This window comes from Rhinichthys klamathensis, unplaced genomic scaffold, assembly GCF_029890125.1.
Source record: "Rhinichthys klamathensis goyatoka isolate OS25496 unplaced genomic scaffold, OSU_Roscu_1.1 h1tg000123l_1, whole genome shotgun sequence".
Lineage (NCBI taxonomy): Eukaryota > Metazoa > Chordata > Actinopteri > Cypriniformes > Leuciscidae > Rhinichthys > Rhinichthys klamathensis.
Genome location: NW_026606660.1, coordinates 3,046,049 through 3,058,877, shown reverse-complemented (window position 1 = coordinate 3,058,877; position 12,829 = coordinate 3,046,049). Strand labels below are relative to the sequence as shown.

The 12,829-nt window shown below is 44.0% G+C and overlaps 1 long non-coding RNA gene across 1 annotated transcript; it reads left to right on the top strand.

The window, feature by feature from the left end:
- The first annotated feature begins 799 nt into the window (after positions 1-799).
- On the top strand, positions 800-6,029 carry LOC130088901 (uncharacterized). Its single transcript, XR_008807512.1, has 2 exons — positions 800-952; positions 5,860-6,029. It is a non-coding gene; the product is annotated as an uncharacterized LOC130088901 (long non-coding RNA).
- Positions 6,030-12,829: the final 6,800 nt, after the last annotated feature.

The following is a 12,829-nucleotide window of genomic DNA, read 5'->3' as shown; positions in this document are numbered from 1 at the left end:
TAATCCCATACGCAGCACTGATGATGCTGCTGCCATTAGACCGAGAAGTTTCTGAAATTTCTTCATGGGTGCACGCTCGCCCGCCTTTAATGAGGCTGCCAGCGCTCGCACAGCGGGTGCACGCTCCCGCGTGAGCCGCGCTGTCATTGTCATAGAGTCTATAACTGTGCCCAGAAAAAACACACTCTGGTTGAGGGTCAGTTTGCTCTTGGTTACATTGATCTTGAGACCCAGGCATTCCAACTGGCCGATAATCAAATCCCTGAGTGACAGTAGTTCGGCTTTCGACTGTGCCAGCACCAGCCAGTCGTCGAGATAATTTAGCATGCGCACTCCCTGATGTCTCAGGGGAGAGAGCACTGCATCCATACACTTTGTGAATGTACGGGGTGCTAACGATAGACCGAACCGCAGAACGGTGTAGTGATAAGCCTGGCCCTCGAAGGCGAATCTCAAGAATGGCCTGTGACGAGGGTTTATCTGGATGTGAAAATATGCATCTTACAGATCCATTGTAACAAACCAGTCTCCCGGGCGCACTTGCGCGAGGATGCGTTTGATAGTTAACATTTTGAAAGGCCGTCTCATGGGAGCCTTGTTCAAACATCTCAAATCTAGAATGGGTCTGAGGCCGCCGTCCTTTTTCGGGACCAGAAAATAGTGTTTTTGAGGGTTTCAGCGCGAGAGGGACAGGCTCTATCGCCCCTTTTGCTAACAGATTTTGTATTTCGGTGAGAAGCACGTGACCCATGTTGCTTCTCACTGAAGTCTCGACAAACGCCTGAAATTTCGGGGTAGAGGTCTTCACAGTGCACCCGAGACCCGTCGACCCGGGACCCGTACGGGTTCGGGTCTATATTTTAAATGATCAGCCGGGTCCGGGTCAGGTCCGAATCTATTACTTCGGGTCCCGGATCTGTTTAACATTGTGTGTAATACCCGTGCGATCGGAGTCATCGGACTCGATCAGAGTCAGAATGAGTCGTCAGCACTGCTTGTGTTTTTTTGCAACTTGTACAATTAGGTAAAGAAAAGTGTGAGCCCCCCAAAAAAAAAAGAGCAATCTCTCTCTCTCTCTCTCTCTCTCTCTGCCGTTAGAAGCAGAGCGCGCAGACTCAGAGTCAGAGTTAATGCAAGTGCACGCTAATAATGGATACCTTCATGATTGATGTGTGAAAAAAGCTCAAAAACATCGAGTATAAAGAGGTAAAACCTACGGGCACCTCTTCTGTCTGGGCATCCTTCATGCATATTGTAGACAAAGATGAGAAAAAAGTAAGTGCAGTTAAGTGTAATACGTGTGACGCACTGTTGAAGTTTGATTCAGCAAAAACTGGCACATCGCATCTTTTAAAGCACACCAGGTCGTGTGGTAAAAATGTTTTGACCCAAACTTCAGTGGCGCCGTTTCTTAGATTGGGTGTAGTTCCAAAAAAAGCAAAGGATGCGATTTTGGAAAAATGCACTAAACTCTGCGCAAAGGATTTAAGGGCCTTTAGCATGTTTGAAACTCCCACGTTCACCGAATTAGCGCAGACAATTTTAGACACGGGAGCAACACATGGCCGGTGTAATGTGAAGGACTTACTTCCATCTGGTGTGACGGTATCTCGTTTCACACAGAAGAAATATGAAAGTCTCAGAACAGAGCTCCTGCCAACAGTTAGGAAAGCAATAGCTGAAGGACTGGCATGCGGAGCATCCACATATATGTGGACAGATGACCATAGGAAGGTCAGTTACACCTGCATTACACTGCATTATATAGATGATTCCTGGGAATTTAATACCAGGATCATATGTACATGTGCATTTCCATCCGGGGCCAAGAAAACGGCTTTAAACCTGAAGACAGAACTGCTCAAGCAACTAGGTGAATTTGGTCTGATCCCAGATGAGATCGACAGACTTGTGTTTGTCAGTGACCAAGGTGCAAATGTGCAGGCAGCGCTCTCCCGATGGGTGCACAAAAGCTGTATAGCGCACGTACTGAATACAGTGCTGAAGCACACCTTTAAGAAGTCTAAGGAAGGTGATGAAGAGCATGATGGAGATGAGGAAAAACTGCAAGAAGTAAGAAGTTGCATTGAGCAATGCAAGACCCTGACAACATTTTTTAAACACTCTGGATTACAACTTCGACTTAAGCAGTCTTTGAAACAAGAATGTGAAACAAGATGGAATACTAAACTTGAGATGGTCAAATCTGTGCTTAAAGGAGAACTCCGGCGCAAAATGAACCTTTGGTCTAATAAAACATTGGTACCTAGTCAACCGTTCTCTGAGATTTGTTTTCATGATGATCGAATGTAAAGAGTTTTATCTCTAAAAACTGTTTAGCGTATAACGCTAGTAATGGAGGCATCTATCAAGTAAAAATAAATCGCTAGTTTATACCACTAACAAGACTCAAAATAGCCCCACACTAACACAGTAACATAATGAGGGTCCCTACATGCAAAACGAAGCATTGAGAACTTTGTAAGTGTACAGACCATTTAATAAGAAGATATTTTATGAAGACAGTCCACTTCGTGTATACAGACAGGAGCCATCTTTGAAAAACAGTCTCGACTAATCAAACCACGAATGGCGTGCTAAGTGAGCTGAACTGTATGAAGTTCAGTGAACTTCTGAACTGTATGAATGGCGTTCGTGGTTTGACTAGTCGAGACTGTTTTCCAAAGATGGCTCCTGTCTGTATACACGAAGTGGACTGTCTTTATCTTTATCTTCTTATTAAACGGTCTGTACACTTACAAAGTTCTCAATGCTTCGTTTTGCATGTAGGGACCCTCATTATGTTACTGTGTTAGTGTGGGGCTATTTTGAGTCTTGTTAGTGGTATAAACTAGCGATTTATTTTTACTTAATAGATGCCCCCATTACTAGCGTTATACGCTAAACAGTTTTTAGAGATAAAACTCTTTACATTCGATTATCATGAAAACAAATCTCAGACAACGGTTGACTAGGTACCAATGTTTTATTAGACCAAAGGTTCATTTTGCGCCGGAATTCTCCTTTAATGCATTTGAAGACATTCAGTCCATTCTGCTTGAACGAGGAGAGATGCATCGCATGAGTCACATATCCAAAGACATTCTTCAGATGCTTGTCCAATTCCTGCAGCCTTTCAAGCAGGCAACTGAAGAGCTCAGTGGCTCAAAATATTGTACAATCAACTTAGTGGCCCTCTGGAAAACCACGCTGATGACCCACTGCCAAATCTCACAGTCCCAAGCTGATCCAGTGCCGCTCAGGATACTGAAACACAGGTAAGTGTCTAAAAATTACTCTTCTAATTTTATAACAGATTGCCTGTATATGTAGTATGTGGGGGGTGGCTCAGTGGTTCATGTAGGTTGTCTACAGACCGGAAGGTTGGTGGTTCAATCCCCAGTTCCACCTGACCAAGTGTCGAGGTGTCCATGAGCAAGACACCGAACCCCAGCTGCTCCCGACGAGCTGGATGGCGCCTTGCATGGCTGACACCGCCGTCAGTGTATGAATGGGTGAATGTGAGGCAAATTGTAAAGCACTTTGGTGGCCATTGGGTCTGTGAAAGCGCTATATAAATGCAATCCATTTACCATTACATGTGCTCTATTAAAAATATTATTATCCATTTAATTTTTTCACTGTTTGCTATAGTTAGACCTAATTAAGTGTTTTTTGATGTATTATTCAACTAATTCTATTCTATTCTATTTAATAGGTGCATGGGACTTTTTCGCTGAACGGATAGTTTTGGGACACCATGAAAAGCTTGCCGTGCTGCTCTGGCCAAAATTCAAGCAGCTTCGGATGTTCACCACAGAAGAGAGGGAGGAAATATATGAAAGTGCACGTGGAGAGTTGGCCAGCTTCCCTAAAATAGCTACAACTGAGGTGAATGCCCAGCAGATGCAAGAGGAAGAGGAAGATGAGATGGCTGGGCCAGCGCCAGCACCAGGACCAGTGCAACACTTTAGCCAGTGGGCTGACGTCGAGGATGCTGAACTGGATACAGGGGTCGATGAGCTAGAACAATATTTGAAGCACAAGCCCACAATGGAAAATGATAGAGACATTCTTAGTTTTTGGAAACACAACCAAAATATGTTTCCATCAATGGCACAACTGGCAAGAAAAATACTTTGTGTGCCTGCATCTAGTGTGAGTTGTGAGTCAGCCTTCAGCATCTCTGTTCGCACGTTGGAGAATCGTCGGACCTGCCTCAGCACTGCTAGTGTAAATGCTTTGCTGTTTCTGAATAGCAACATGTAGGCCCAACATGAAAATTAAAGCAGCCCTACTAGACCTCTAAGCACCACTTTATTAAAGATAAAGACACACACAGCTTAGAGAGCTGATGTTTTTTTTGTTGCATTGCATGTAGCATTTCATATTAATTTAAATTTTTTTTAGGGCAAGGCTTCAAGAACATTTATGTTGAATATATATAAATATATACTCGCAAGCAAAGGTAATTGAATGCAGTTGATTGCACAGAATGCACACTTCAAGATGTGTTATGTTTGTTTAATTAAAGCTGTTGTAGGTAACTTTTGAAAAAATGTATTTGCTAAAACTGTCATTATGTCCTGACAGTAGAATATGAGACAGATAATCTGTGTAAAAATCAAGCTCCTCTGGCTCCTCCCAGTGGTCCTATTGCCATTTGCTAGAAATACACGCTCCCGGTCAGAAACAACCAATCAGAGCCAGGAGGAATGTCTTAGCAGTGTCAATCACGCTCGTGTACGCACTGATCACACCCCTCTCTTGCACAGCGCGAGCCGTCGTTCAAACTCAAGATTGCCGGCGTGCTGCAGCTGTGCTTATGATGGAGAAACAACCTAAACTGCCAATTCTCGAGTGACACCTGCTCATAAAACAAAGAGGTAAAAGGAAAAAGACTGATGACGATAAACAAGCGAAAAAGAAAGAATTACACAGAGCCCATTGACTCGGTGTCAAAACTCTAGCCGCATAACATGTAGATAAAATGTCACGCACTCTGCTAAGCAACAATTGAAACCTGCTAATTCACTGGCTTGTCATGTTGCTGAAATAATGTACTAGCACACCTTATCTAGCATTATATATCGCTAGAATAATTACTTACATACTGTAACGTTAGTTACCGTTATATTAACGTTATCTTACTAGCTATTTATAACTTATAGAAAGAGTGCAACGTTATAAAGTTACATGTAGGCTATTGCAAAATACATAATGATTTGAGGACCAAGTTTGTAGTCAAAGTATGGGCAGGCCATAGTCAATGTAAAGCATATTATTGACGTTTAGTCCCTATTAGTGAATGTGCCATGTAACTTTTTATCCGCTGTTATCGGTGGCCCTGTTTACTAGCTCCGCTGTGGAGGACGAGCTGTGGAGGGAGGGCTGTGGCGCAGCAGAGAGCAAGGGGGTGGGACCTGTAAGTTGTGCTTGTTCAAATTTTCAGGCTAAGTCAACGTTTTCTCAAAACTCCCTACTGCAGCTTTAAGTCAGATAGCAATCATTAAATGGTTTGTTGCCATGCATGGTTTTGTGTGCAGTGGGGAAACAGATCTTTATTTTCTATATAAGTTTATTTGATTTCTATATTTTATTTTATGTTTTTCTTGGCAGTAATTATTGATATGTAGGTAGGCTGCAATGTAGTTAAGTGTCGTTTTGAGTTCGTGTTCCTATTATGTGACATAGTAAATACAAGTTCAAATCTCAAAAATGCTTGCAGACTTTGAGTTGACACACTCATATTTAATATATTTCAAATCAGCAACAAAATCTGAGGTAAACTGTCACATAAATGTTTTCTATGACGCTCAAATTGCGTTAAAAAAAACATATTTTAGGTGATCCAGCTAGCGCGCATGTGCAGTCTCAAGCGTGTGTCATGTTTCTATGGCAACCAGAGCTTCCGCCAAACCGTGCTTTACATTTTCTCCCATTTTTATAATAATATAAATGAACCGTCTTGTTTAATCTTAAAGTTTTGGTGGTCAGATTCAGACTCAATGCAGAGCAGAGAGCACAGATATGATAGCAAATAAATAACGTCAGCGGCCATGGCACTGAACGAGCAATCGTTATTATAGTTCAAAAGGGCAAACAGTTAAAGTTATTATGCGAGTTAAAAATGGTAAATGGACTGCATTTATATAGCGCTTTCACAGACCCAATGGCCACCAAAGCACTTTACAATTTGCCTCACATTCACCCATTCATACACTCATTCATACACCGACGGCGGTGTCAGCCATGCAAGGCGCCATCCAGCTCGTCGGGAGCAGCTGGGGTGTCTTGCTCATGGACACCTCGACACTTGGTCAGGTGGAACCGGGGATTGAACCTTCCGGTTTGTAGACAACCTACATGAACCACTGAGCCACTGCCGCCCCCGTTATTATGCGAGTTAACTTGAGTCAGAATGTACATGTGCAAAGTTGCATTTGTCATCCTAGCCTAGAAATCTAGACGCACCCTAGCGGCAGCGAAAATTATTTCGCAGCCAGTGTGGTCTAGCAACTCTCCATAGGCTTTTGAGCTAGAAAAACCAAAAACTGGTCGGGCCAATCACATCGTGTATAGAGTCGGCGGGCGGGCTTAACACAATGACGGCACAGTTCATGACGTTCCGCGTGATTTCCATAGGTGATTTCCCTGCTACTTGAAAACAATGAAGATGCAGCGGTCTTTCGAATCGGCTTTGGCTGCGACTCTGGAGGACTTGGAGTTAAGAGAACGTTACTTAAGTCATTCTTAAAAAAGGAAGATGTGTTCGGAGTTTTGCCGACCTGATACGGCAAAAGTTTAATATATCAATTAGCTCCGCTGGTGGAAAAACGCATGGGACTCACTCATCCACAACCGTTCGTTGCTCTGGTTGGTTGTAGTGTTATCCTATTGCGTGCAGAGGGATTTTGAAAGGTAACCGTTTATCCCGCCCCTTGGATTGAGGCATGTCAATGGAGAGTTCCCAGACCTAACATCTTGATGTAGGTCTGGCATGCCAGGCTATTTGTCATCCATCACCGTGACCATCCATCCATCAAGTGGACTTTTAAAGCTGAAATAATGAGTGGATTAAGCTTGGAATAACGAGAGAAATAACATGGATATAAGTTTCTTGTCGGTGGATTGTAATGCATCACAGTCAGTCAGGTAACGTTAACGTTACAAGGAAGTGAGACGACGGCTACTAAAATTAGGTAAGACAAAAAGTTGTATTTTTCGCAACTTGTGTGAAATAATATGTGACAATCGGGTCCAGTCGGGTTTGTGTCTTCCCGCCGGGTTCGGGTCCAGTTTTCAAATAATAGACGGGTCCAGGTCGGGTCCCGGCAGTACATTTATGGCATTTCTCGGATCTGCACGGGTCCGGGTCCAACTTTTGAAATAATAGACGGGTCCGGGTCGGTTCGGTGTAGCACATCACGGGTCTCTTCCGGTTCGGGCATGAATTTTTGGACCCGTGAAGACCTCTATTTCGAGGGCCTGCGAGCGAATTGGAGCGAGTAGCCTCGCTTTATGGTGTTTATGATCCAACTTGACACATGGGGTATGGCTTGCCAGGCCAGCGCCCGTGTGGCTAGGGATTGACACACAGATTGGGATGGGCCGCCTAACATAGGGGGACCTGATACCCTTATATTGTGATTTGTGCACACATTGAGAGTTGGACAGACTATACAGGCTTTTGCCTGGGGGGAAGTCAGTGTAACAACAGGGAAGGGGCCGCCTAGTGGAGGGGGACCGTAAACCCGTGTGTTGTGAATGTGAAACATACTCTTTTTGTGCTTTATGTGGGTCGCCGTGAAAACGGCGTTTGTTTGTAGAGGTGCACTCAGAACAGCGGGCCTGTTTACAATAATAAAATCCCCAGCCGCCTGAACTGAACAGAGAGCTGTGGGAAGTTTTGTGGGTCTTTTTGAGGGAGGTCCGGCTAGCGCGAGACACAAGCCCTCTCTTTTTCCCCTTGGTGCTAGGACGACTTCGGTGGACCAGCGTCTAGCACGATGCTGATTCGCGGGCCCTGGCGCCGGGGCTGCGAGAAGCGCTTCGCTGGTCGCTGCTGGCGGCTGGTATCAGCCGCAGGGCGGGGCTGAGAGACCTGCTTCGCCGTCTTGGCTGGACGAGGCGAAGGCGGGGCGGACTTGGGCCTGCTGGAAGCGGAGCTCGAGCGTTTCGGCAGGAAGTGTCGCATGGCCTGGGACAACTTCTGCGCTTCGGTGAATCTCTCCGAAAAACCCTTCACCGCTGGGCCGAAGAGGCCAGAGCTGGACACAGGTGCATCAAGGAACCTGGTTCTATCCACGTCCTTGATCTCGGTGAGGTTCAGCCACAGGTGGCACTCCTCGTGCACCTCAGGCAGAAAAGGCGCCGGCCTGTGACGAGGGGCCTGCTGGCGACCCGCCAGAAAACAGCCATACAGCCGACTTTGTGCCGAAGGAGACAATGCCCGCCACGTGTGTGGGGGGGGGGGGGGGGGGCTGATCTCCCGCGAACATGACCGGAGAGGGCGTTTGAGCGGAGGAAATCGTGGCACGCGGGGACGTGGCCGGCGTGCGCTCGCTAACCTCCATACTCTTAGGCTGTCGTTGGCTGCGGCGGTTCTTTTTCCTCCGTTGGAGCGAAAAAAGGAAGAGTCTGTAACGCGGCGTCGCCGTCTCGGGAGAGAGCTAGCCGCGTTCGCAGCACAGACATGGGCATGCTCTCGCAGGCCGCGCAGCCACCGGAATCGAGTGCAGTCTCCGCGTCGAAGATCCCCAGGCATGAGATGCATCTCGTGTGCTCGTCGGCCTCGTTTAGATTGCATCCGCACGTGGCACAAGATGAATGAGGCATTTGAAACAACGCCTCGCGCGCTCAATATCTGTTAAATGAAATTAAAGGATATAGCGTCGTCGCCGGATAGCCACAGGTGAGACGGCGTCAGGAGAAAACGGCTGATGAAGACGTAGTCTGCTGAGATGAAGCACGCTCAGGCTGAATGGCTTGTTCGACGGCGAAAGCTCAGTAAAATGGAGTAAAATCTGCTATAATGGCGAATTCGGGGGAATAATATAGGCTAAGGCCACAGCTAGCTCATTGGTCGCATGTCAGAGGCGCCCGCGACATTGGATGTGCAGTTGCTGCAGCACAACCTATGAGCGAGTCGGACGCTCAATGTGCAGCTGCAAATGCGTTTTACATATAAGCTTCAGTAAATCGAGGAAAGGGAGTTTCCCCCCCACTGCGTATAGCTACGCAATACGAAGTGACCGTTCGAAAGGGAACTCAATTAATTTAAATTATGTGATCCAGGACCTTTATACGGTGAGTGCCTTTATAAAGTCTGTAAGTTTGTCTCTCACAACCTCATAGTATCTAACCTGATTAAGGTCTATTACAGATAAATAAATTCATGGTTTCTTATTTTAACTCCAAAGAATGTTTTAACACAAATTAAAATTAGGTTTCTTTACAGCTTTTTTTGGTGTTATTTATCAGAAAAAAATAGACTTGTCAATAAGATGATTTATTGTAAACCTACTTTAATTGACATGTGAGTTACAGATGTCTGCTCTGGAAAGCCATTCAGGTGAGAACAGCTATCCTAGGGAGGCACTATTTCCTTAGCTCTTGTATTTATTTTCAATTCAGGATTTATGAGCTGCCATCTGCTGTTGGGTGTGCTCACGCTGATTATTTACCCAGAGAATATATAGCAGTGAAAAATTAATGCGTGCGTCTACTGAGCTCTGTCTGTCTGACCCCGTGGTCACTGGCAGAATGAGAAAACAGGGTCGTGGTGCTGTGAGATGAGGTCAGCATTTGAGGCAATGTGGAGAGGGTTCTGATCTCAACTTGTGACATCACCTCTCCACCTCTATTAGCCCTCTTAAAAGAGCATATGTGAGGCAGGAGATCCAGGAGATGGTCTAATGCATCAAAAAAAATAAAGGTTTTGTCCAGCAGATGGCAGCAAAGCATGTATGCTTTAATTACTACTGTAAATTGCATGTCAAAATATCTGAATGTTCATAAGTTTACCGCACTGAATAAAAAAAAAACTGGAATAGGATTTACTTGAATAAAAACAAACTAGGAAACAACTTTTTAACAGCTATTGTGTTGCACTTTATTTTACAGTACAGGCACATATGTGTACTTACAGCGTTCTTACCTAAGAAAGTGCTGGGTAATATAGGCAACTGCATGGATTAAGGTTACCCATGTAGTTGCCTATATTACCCAGTATTTTATTAGGTAAGAACAATGTAAGGTTCAGGATTAGTACCTAGTTATTACGCCGTTATTTTAATCACTATAATAAGTACATATTATGTACATGGGGAACAGGACTGTAAAATAAAGTGCTACCAGTAATTGCTAGTAGATAATTACAAAGAAACGGCAACTAACACGGTGATTTAAATGTGACATTGGGGTGGTGATGGCGCAGTGGATAAGACACATGCCTTTGGTGTGAGAGACCCGGGTTCGAATCCACTGTGAGACACCAATGTGTCCCTGAGCAAGACACTTAACCCCTAGTTGCTCCAGAGGCGTGCGACCTCTGAAATATAGCAATTGTAAGTCGCTTTGGATAAAAGCGTCAGCTAAATGAATAAATGTAAATGTAAATTCCCAAGACTGAAATAGTGTATTATTCTAAAGCGTACTCCAGTAATCAGTAATTATTTACTTTTTTTTTTGTTGATTTTTTTTTTAGAGTAGGACATTGGTGGCCAAGCACTTTAAAGGGTTAATTCTCCCCCAAATTAAAATTCTGTCATTAATTACTCACCCTCATGTCGTTCTAATTCCATAAGACATTTGTTCATTTGCTCATCGTTGCTCATTGTTCATGTGCTCAAACCAAAATTGGTTTACAAAATATTAATCTCCAACACGCATTCATGCAACAATGTCTGCTCTCGCATTAGTACAACACGCATGCATTGTGGTGTTCCCAGGAAAGCACATTGGAGATTCGTGGATTTGAATGGATTTCATCAAAAAAAGATCTTCATTTGTGTCCCAAAGATGAACGAAAGTATATATATAAGTATAACATAAGGGTGAGTAATTAATGACAGAAATTAATTTTTTGGATGAACTAATATCTGATCTGTAAATTTATGTTAGCATGCAGGTACATTTGTGCACATCTTTTTACATAAATGTCTTTTTTCACACGACTTATAGAATGGAGTATTCTTCTACAGTCCCCAGAAATCTGTGGTTAGCAATAACTGTAAAGTTCATGTGGAAAGATGGTGTCCAAACAGATGGTGAAAAGGATCCCTTAGCCTCTGGCAGGGAGTCCATACGGCCCTGCCAACAGATTAAGTGGTCACAAAAGCCCCAAAATGAAATTTCCGTGTTTCATATGAAAGCATAATTTCCATATCCGTAAGGTCTCTGTTAACCACTTGTCTAAATATTCATAAATCATCACTGAATTCCTGCTTTTATTTGAGAAGTATGAACTTGAAGAACATGTGAACCTCTTATTGACTGTGAACTCTTGAGTATTATTATTATTATTATCTAAAACTTAGGTAGATGAGCTAATCTTCCCACAAAAAAAGTCAAGATGATACAATATTATTATATTATATAGCATATTCAGTTTTACGTAATTAGATATTTGTTTTTTGTGATAAGGATGATGAAAATAATTCCACTGTAAAAGAAAAAACATCGGAATTTTACAAGAAAATACTATTTCGGTCATTCTACTTCAAAATTTCACTTTTAATGCGACGTCTTACTTGTGGTGTCAATTGATTATAAAAAAATTATTAAATAATCTAATCGCACATTTTTCTGTAATGAACCCCCCCCCCCCCCCCCCCCCCCCTCTCAATTTATGAAATGGGTAATTATAGCTGTAACGGGGGTTCAGATGTTATGGGAAGAAGGAGGCGGGAACCAGCGAACGTTCAACGATTTTAATAAATAAATAAACAAATACAAAAATGAAAGTATAAGCCAGCAGCCCCTCACGGACGACTGCTGGTCACAAAAAACAGAAACAAAACACAACATAAAATCAAGCCTAAGTTCCTCTCTCGATGTTCACTGTCATCGCTCCTCCTTTATGCTTCCGCTCTTCCGTGAGAGATGCGAGACCGGTGCGTCTCACAGGTGTCGTTCATTATCACTCACGCCACCGGCCTCGCGCCGCTCTCTCACGTCACTCGGCCTCGTCCTGCTCGCCACAATAGCTAATCAACTTTACAGTATAATCGAAAGCCATAATTTTTTAACATTTAATAGGCTTTTAAAAATATAATGACTTGTAATTTAGGTGAACTAAAAACTATTTTTACATAAACCCTATACTAAATGTCACAGCGGTGAGCTAATGCTAGCCAAAGGATGCAGGAAAAAAAGTGTTATTTGCGTTCTCCTAAATTACATTGTTTGGATTATTAATTAAAGACTTTTGAATCAAATCTTATTGGTTGTGTGATCTCAGCAATCGCTTTGTGACAGAAGACTGGAAAAAGAAAAGATTTTTTTAAAGTCCTCTGCCCAGTCTCTGCTGCCTCCTGTTAGCCCCTCTGCTCCTTCTCGACCTTCCCTGGGTGATGTGGATCCACCTTGGGCCTTCAGGAGCCAACTCCTCCTGGGCGAGTGGATCCCATGGCTCCGCCTCCATCAGCTGATCCCATCACTCCACCTCGCCCCGTCGCCCTGACCCCTCCACCTTTGCTCCTTCCTACCTCTGCTCCACCAGGGACCATCGACCTTATGGCTCCACTGGACTCCCCCAGACCACTGGACTCCCCCGGACCACTGGCTCACGGACCTACAAGCCGTCTTCTGTGATTTGTCTGTCCAC